Source organism: Oncorhynchus mykiss, chromosome 5 (genome assembly GCF_057628025.1).
Source record: "Oncorhynchus mykiss isolate SJ-2025 chromosome 5, ASM5762802v1, whole genome shotgun sequence".
In the NCBI taxonomy this organism is placed as follows: domain Eukaryota; kingdom Metazoa; phylum Chordata; class Actinopteri; order Salmoniformes; family Salmonidae; genus Oncorhynchus; species Oncorhynchus mykiss.
This window is the reverse complement of record NC_143026.1, coordinates 68,363,016-68,371,402: the sequence shown is the minus strand read 5'-3', so window position 1 is coordinate 68,371,402 and position 8,387 is coordinate 68,363,016. Positions and strand designations below refer to the sequence as shown.

Below are 8,387 nucleotides of genomic sequence, written 5' to 3'. Positions count from 1 at the left end.
TTGGTAATAAATAAAAATCTATATCTTAAATGTATTTTGATAAAAAATATTTATTTATTTGTTTTTATTTCACCTTTATTTAAACTTGGTAGGCAGGTTGAGAGCAAGCTCTCATTTACAATTGCGACCTGGCCAAGGTAAAGCAAAGCAATTTGACACACACAACAACACAGAGTTACACATGGAGTAAAACAAACAAACAAAAACAAGTCAATAATAGAGTAGAAAAATAAGTCTATATACAATGTGAGCAAGTGAGGTGAGATAAGGGAGGTAAAGGCAAAAAAGGCCATGGTGGCGAAGTAAATACAATATAGCAAGTAAAACACTGGAATGGTTGATTTGCAGTGGAAGAATGTGCAAAGTAGAGATATAAATAATGGGGTGCAAAGGAGCAAAAATAAATACAGTAGGGAAAGAGGTAGTTGTTTGGGCTAAATTATAGATGGGCTATGTACAGGTGCAGTAATCTGCTCTGACAGCTGGTGCTTAAAGCTAGTGAGGGAGATAAGTGTTTCAAGTTTCAGAGATTTTTGTAGTTCGTTCCAGTCATTGGCAGCAGAGAACTGGAAGGAGAGGCAGCCAAAGGAAGAATTGGTTTTGGGGGTGACCAGAGAGATATACCTGCTGGAGCGCGTGCTATAGGTGGGTGCTGCTATGGTGACCAGTGAGCTGAGATAAGGGGGGACTTTACCTAGCAGGGTCTTGTAGATGACTTGGAGCCAGTGGGTTTGGCGACGAGTATGAAGCAAGGGCCATGAAAATATATCAGCTTAAACAAAATATAGATTTTTGGAAAACTCTGCCTATCTCCTTGGTTGGTCGTATAAACGCTATTAAAATGGTTGTCCTACCCAGGTTTCTTTACCTCTTCCAATGTCTACCCAATTTCATACCACAAAGCTATTTTAAGAAACTGGATTCAATAGTAACTCCATTTTTATGGGATAACAAGGCAGCCAGAATTTCAAAGAAGCATTTATGCAAGTACAAAATAGAGGGGGGCTTTGGCCTTCCTCACTTTAAACTGTATTATTGGGCTGCTAATCTGAACATTGTGTCTTTCTGGAGGGAAAGCTTACCTGCGACGAGACAGAAGAATATGCCTGCATGGCTTTTGATTGAGAAGGCCTACTGTCAACGTTCCTCACTCCCTGCACTTGTTAATAGCCCGTCATATGTGAAAAAAATCCACTTATGACTCTAACCCAGTCATTTGTCATACGCTTAGGATCTGGAAACAGATTAGGTATTTTCTTAACATACCCACTGTATACATTGACAGCCCGATTTGCCTGAATCATGCTTTCCACCCCGCATTGGATGATGTGGTGTTTTCACAGTGGAGGGAGAAGGGGCTCACAACAATTGGTAATCTATACATAGATAGTCAGTTAGCTTAATTTCAACAATTACAGGGAAAGTTCAACAACACATTTTTTCAGATACCTCCAAATCAGGAATTTCGTAAGGACACATAACCCACAATATGGCATGAAGCCAAATAGTCCTACATTAGATAGCTTGATCCTTGTCAAACCCCATTCAAAAGGGTCGGTCTCTAGACTGTATGATGTGCTACAGGCCCACATAGAGGTATCCACAGACACCATTAAAAGGGCTTGGGAACAAGAACTTGGGTCAGAAATCTCAGATGAGGACTGGGTAGAAGCTCTCAGGAATATAAACCACAGTTCAGTGAATGCAAGACACAAACTTGTACAGTTTAAGGTGATACACAGGTTACATTACTCAAAAGTAAAACTGCATAAAATATTCCCGGACACCTCACCACTGTGTGAGAGGTGCAAGCAGGATGAGGGGACGTTGACCCACTTATTCTGGACATGTCCTAAATTACATGTTTACTGGGCTCTCATTTTTGATTACTTATCTAGAGCCTTTGATAGAGTTCTAGCCCCAGACCCATTGACCGCTCTGTTTGGTACAGTTGATGGGAATAACCACGAAGGGAAAGCTGTCTCTCTTTGTACTCTATTAGCCAAAAGTCTCATATTGCAATTTTGGAAACTGGAGACTGTACCTACCTTTTAAATGTGGTTACGGGATTTAGGGAATGTAATACATATGGAAAAGATTCGATACAATACCTCCAATAGAAGTCCAATGTTTTACAAAATATGGCAGCCGATACTGGATAAATGGTCTAGTCCCGCTTCATAACTGGGTTGACGATCCGCTGCTACTCTGTGCTGTACTCCACTCAATATTTATTTTTGGCTTAACTACACTGCTTGTAATGACTATATGCTGTCTTCTTATACATGTACCACCTACTAGGATTTTGTTTTATTTTGTGTATGTGTGAGTTAAGTTTTGTTTTGTCCTCTAAAATGGCCATCCTATTCAACAGTACAATGAATGTCATTGTTAGTATTGCTGTCTTTTTTATTTGATTTTTTATTGTAAAATAATAAACATATTATGAAGCAAGGGCCAGCCAACGAGAGCGTACAGGTCACAGTGGTGGGTAGTATATGGGGCTTCGGTGACAAAACAGATGGCACTGTGATAGACTGCATCCAATTTATTGAGTAGGGTATTCGAGGCTATTTTGTAAATGACATCGCCGAAATCGAGGATTGGTAGGATGGTCAGTTTTATAAGGGTATGTTTGACAGCATGAGTGAAGGATGCTTTGTTGCGAAATAGGAAGCCAATTCTAGATTTAACTTTGGATTGGAGATGTTTGATGCGAGTCTGGAAGGAGAGTTTACAGTCTACAGCAGCGATCAGTTGAAGAGCATGCATTCAGTTTTACTTGTATTTAAGAGCAATTGGAGGTCACGGAAGGAGAGTTTTATGGCATTGAAGCTTGCCTGGAGGGTTGTTAACACAGTGTCCAAAGGGCCAGAAGTATACAGAATGGTGTCGTCTGCGTACAGGTGGATCAGAGACTCACCAGCAGCAAGAGCGACATCATTGATGAATACAGAGAAGAGAGTCGGTCCAAGAATTGAACCCTGTGGCACCCCCATAATGTAATCTAACATGTATTGACTCAGGGGTGTGAATTACAGGTGTGAACGTTTAATTGAAAATATATATATTTTACCAAATTAAAATCAAATCAAATGTATTTATATAGCCCTTTGTACATCAGCTGATATCTCAAAGTGCTGTACAGAAACCCAGCCTAAAACCCCAAACAGCAAGCAATGCAGGTGTAGAAGCACGGTGGCTAGGTAAAACTCCCTAGAAAGGCCAAGTATAGCCCACAAAGATCTCCGCCACGTCACAACCCAAGGGGGGCGCCAACCCAGACAGGACGATCACGTCAGTGACTCAACCCACTCAAGTGACGCACCCCTCCTAGGGACGGCATGAAAGAGCTCCAGTAAGCCAGTGATTCAGCCCCTGTAATAGGGTTAGAGGCAGAGAATCCCAGTAGAGAGAGGGGAACCGGACAGGCAGAGACAGCAAGGGCGGTTCGTTGCTCCAGAGCCTTTCCGTTCACCTTCATACTCCTGGGCCAGACTACACTCAATCATATGACCCACTGAAGAGATGAGTCTTCAGTAAAGACTTAAAGGTTCAGACCGAGTCTGCGTCTCTCACATGGGTAGGCAGACCATTCCATAAAAATTGAGCTCTATAGGAGAAAGCACTGCCTCCAGCTGTTTGCTTATAAATTATAGGGACAATTAGGAGGCCTGTGTCTTGTGACCGTAGAGTACGTTTAGGTATGTACGCCAGGACCAAATCAGAGAGATAGGTAGGAGCAAGCCCATGTAATGCTTTGTAGGTTAGCAGTAAAACCTTGAAATCCGCCCTTGCCTTGACAGGAAGCCAGTGTAGGGAGGCTAACACTGGAGTAATATGATAATTTTTGGGGGTTCTAGTCAGGATTCTAGCAGCCGTATTTAGCACTAACTGAAGTTTATTTAGTGCTTTATCCAGGTAGCTTGAAAGTAGAGCATTGCAGTAGTCTAACCTAGAAGTGACAAAAGCATGGATACATTTTTCTGCATCATTTTTGGACAGAAAGTTTCTGGTTTTTGCAATGTTACGTAGATGGAAAAAAGCTGTCCTTGAAACAATCTTGATATGTTCGTCAAAAGAGAGATCAGGGTCCAGAGTAACGCCGAGGTCCTTCACAGTTTTATTTGAGACGACTATACAACCATCAAGATTAATTGTCAGATTCAACAGAAGATCTCTTTGTTTCTTGGGACCTAGAACAAGCATCTCTGTTTTGTCTGAGAAAGTTTGCAGAACATCCACTTCCTTATGTCTGAAACACAGGCTTCTAGCGAGGGCATTTTGGGGCTTCACCATGTTTCATTGAAATGTACAGCTGTGTGTCATCCGCATAGCAGTGAAAGTTAACATTATGTTTTCGAATGACATCCCCCAGAGGTAAAATTTATAGTGAAAACAATAGTGGTCCTAAAACGGAACCTTGAGGAACACCGAAATGTACAGTTGATTTGTCAGATGACAAACCATTCACAAAAAAAAGTGAAAAGTGAATCACAGTGCAGTTATCACAAAACTACCACTATCAGACCCTGATCATCAACTTAAACTGACTTATTTTAATGAAATATATACCTAATGCAACAATGCTGTAAAGTAGGAGATCTGCATCTTTCAAATTAATTTGCCACAGATATAAAGCGATCCGCACATCATCGTCGTTAACAGTTGGAAAAATGGCAGATAGTGAGAAAGGGAAGTGACAGCAGCGAATTTCTGTATGGCAATAGGCTACTTACTTTGAGAAGTTAAATGAGGTGATGAAATGCAAACTTTACATGGTGGAATTGAGCTACAGTGGCAGTAAAGGTGCACCTGTTGCTGGCATCAGTGTGATATGACAGAGTGAGAAAATCACAACTGATTATTGAAATGATTGAGAATGGCTGCAAATCATGTTGGTTTCAGTACCCTAATGGCATATCTAGATTTTAATTAATTAAATTAACTAGGCAAGTCAGTTAAGAACAAATTCTTATTTACATTGACGGCCTAGCCCGGCCAAACCCTAACCCGACGACACTGGGCCAATTGTGCATCGCCCAATCACAGCCGGTTGTGATACAACCTGGAATTGAACCAAGGTCGTAGTGACACATCTAGCAACTGAGATGCAGTGCCTTTGACCCCTGCGCCAATCTAGAATCAGACTTGCTGGATGTCTATAAACACACTTTCATACATCACTGTAGGTTATCCACTAGTTACCACACCCACAAAGTCAAAATTGTCTATATCGATACATCGAACTGCATTGCCCCCTAGTGGTCATATGCAGAACCACATCTGAATTGTGAAAATTGCAGTTAAAATTTTAAGAGAAATTGTACATTTGTCACATCCCTAGTGTGAATACTTATGTAAATGAGATCTGTATTTCATTTGCAATAATTTAGCTAAAATGTCTAAAAACATGTTTTCACTGTCATTATAGGGTATTGGGTGTAAATTGTTGAGGGAGAAAAATCAATTTAATCCATTTTGAATTCAGGTAGCTGTAACAACAAAACTTGGATTAAGTCAAGGGGTTTGAATACTTTCTGAACATATATGGCCAATATAGCAGCCCTTAGCCGTGGTATATTGGCCTTATTGCTTAAACAACATAGGTGACCACAGCAAAACGTGGTAATGCATTGGCCGGGAATCGAACCCGGGCCTCCCGCGTGGCAGGCGAGAATTCTACCACTGAACCACCAATGCTTATCTATACACTAAAATCTGGGTTTAACTAACAATACATGCAGGGATGGATGCAAATTGGGCCCAAAAAGGTGACGTTTTTTTTGCGCTGCTCGGGAGAAATGCAGGTTTTAACTAATTAAACAACAAAGAATATGATCTACAGTCTCTGTGTGTAAAATAAAGTGGTTAACGTGAACCTAACTCACAGCAAAAAAATGTAAAGGAAGCAATCCAATGTTATTTGTTACCTAGACTTCACTGCAAATGACACAAGTCTTAAGAAGAAAAAAAAAACAATACACTAATATTGCAGTTAGCCATGACAACCTTTATAATAGAACACTTGTGACCACACACATCTAAATATTGTACTTGAGAAGAAAAAAAATCTTAAATTGAAATACAATGAAACAAACAGGCATTCTATTTTTGCTCTATTATAGTGGCCACTATAGTAGACATAGGCTGGCTTCCGGGTTGGATGCGTACTGTGTTAAGAAGCAGTGCAGCTTGGTTGGGTTGTGTATCAGAGGACGCATGACTTTCAACCTTCGTTTCTCCCGAGCCCGTACGGGAGTTGTAGCGATGAGACAAGATAGTAGCTACTAGAAAAAACAATTGGATACCACGAAATTGGGGAGAAAAAGGGGTAAAAATTAAAAACAAAAACAAGTGTTCATTCAGTATTGTTGTAATTGGCATTATTACAAATAAAAAAAAATAAAAAAAATTGGCCGATTAATCGGTATCGGCTTTTTTGGTGTTGAAAAATCATAATCGGTCTACTTCTAGAAAGTACCTTTCTAAATCATGCAACATTTAAATAATAAAATGCTCAATCCAAACAAAACAACAGATAGATACTTGAGACTAGCCCCAGTAACTTCGTATCCATTCAGTGTCACTGTCAAAAGCGATTGTTGATTTTGATATTGGTGAAGCCAAGTTTTTCCTCACACTCCACACAATGACTGATGTTTTAGTCTCGATAAGATTTACACAATCTTTAGTCCAGTTTGCATTGGGAACGTTTGTGTAGCGTTTGTGTAGGCGGTCATTATTTGATATGCAAAATACATTTTAATCCTCGAATCAGCTCTGCACAGTTGGCCTTCTGTGCCCTAGGGCGAGGTTGTGCGCCAGCTAGGTTTACATTCAGATTATAATGTATTATTTAATTTACTGTATAATAAATGTTCATCCTTTGATATCTAACTCGTTGACTAATCCAATATAGGGGTCCAATTTCTCAAAAAACTGTTGCCACCCCATCCATGACATGCTCAGACTCATTGCAGAGAACAGCCTTTGCATTGAGAAACTGTGTAGGAAACTGTGTAGGCATTATTCATGTTTATTTCTAGTTTTATTTTATATGCAAGACAGATTCTAATAATGTTATCAGGTCTGCACGTTTTGGCCTTCTATGCGCACATGAGCGTGTGCGCCTGGCCTTCTATGCGCACGTGAGGCTGAGCGACTGCTTTGCAGGCTCACATTTGGACTAATATAATGTGTAGTTAAAATAAATTATTAATCAATTGATATCTAAATGACCTAATCCATTATCTGAGATCAAGCGTAAATCGTTATAAAACACACATAAGCGTCATGAATCAATGTGCCTGTCTAGTCAAGGCCAAGCATGCATATGGCCTCAGAACATCAGGCAAATCCAGTCAATTATAGACATTTTCAAAAACCTAACTATTCAAAATCTTACATGGACTTTGCTTGGAGTAAAGTGGTCATTCTTGTATCAATTATAGATTTAATGTATTTCCAATTCACCATGGATGAAATGATGGCAATCCATATTTCTGGTGAAGGTGCATGTGCCTTTTTTTGATAATGCTCCAGAAAAGAGCGCATGGCGCAGCAATCCATTATATATCTAAATCTTTTTTCTACTTAATTACAAAAAATAATTTCCATGCATATACAGTATTTTAAAGAGTAATGTCCACTCACAGATCCTCGACGACGAACTGTTAGTAAGACAACTATGGCCAGGATCTGACTGTCTATGACATCATATGATCAATGCGTCTGATTGGATTATTGGATATTGCATTGGCAAGAAAAATAGTAGCGTATGGCTCATTTCCTTCTCAAATTGTAGATCTTTAACTGTATGTACCTGGTAAGGTCAGGACATTCTTATTATGAGTAAATATAAACTCAGCAAAAAAAGAAAAATCCTCTCACTGTCAGCTGCGTTAATTTTCAGCAAAATTAACGTGTAAATAGTTGTATGAACATAACAAAATTCAACAACTGAGACATAAACTGAACAAGTTCCACAGACATGTGACTAACAGAAATTGAATAATGTGTCCCTGAACAAAGGGGGGTCAAAATCAAAAGTAACATTCAGTGGCCACCAGCTGCATTAAGTACTGCAGTGCATCTCTTCCTCATGGACTGCACCAGATTTGCCAGTTCTTGCTGTGAGATGTTACCCCATTCTTCCACTAAGGCACCTGCAAGTTCCTGGTCATTTCTGGGGGGAATGGCTCTAGCTCTCACCCTCCGATCCCAGACGTGCTCAATGGGATTGAGATCCGGGCTCTTCGCTGGCCATGGCAGAACACTGACATTCCTGTCTTGCAGGAAATCACGCACAGAACAAGCAGTATGGCTGGTGGCATTGTCATGCTGGAGGGTCATGTCAGGATGAGCCTGCAGGAAGGGTACCACAT

The 8,387-nt window shown here is 40.1% G+C and overlaps 1 non-coding gene across 1 annotated transcript; it reads right to left on the bottom strand.

Annotated features, from left to right (window-relative positions):
• Positions 1 to 5,632: 5,632 nt before the first annotated feature.
• Positions 5,633 to 5,703, bottom strand: trnag-gcc (transfer RNA glycine (anticodon GCC)). The gene has a single exon. It is a non-coding gene; the product is annotated as a tRNA-Gly (tRNA).
• Between the last annotated feature and the right edge of the window lie 2,684 nt (positions 5,704 to 8,387).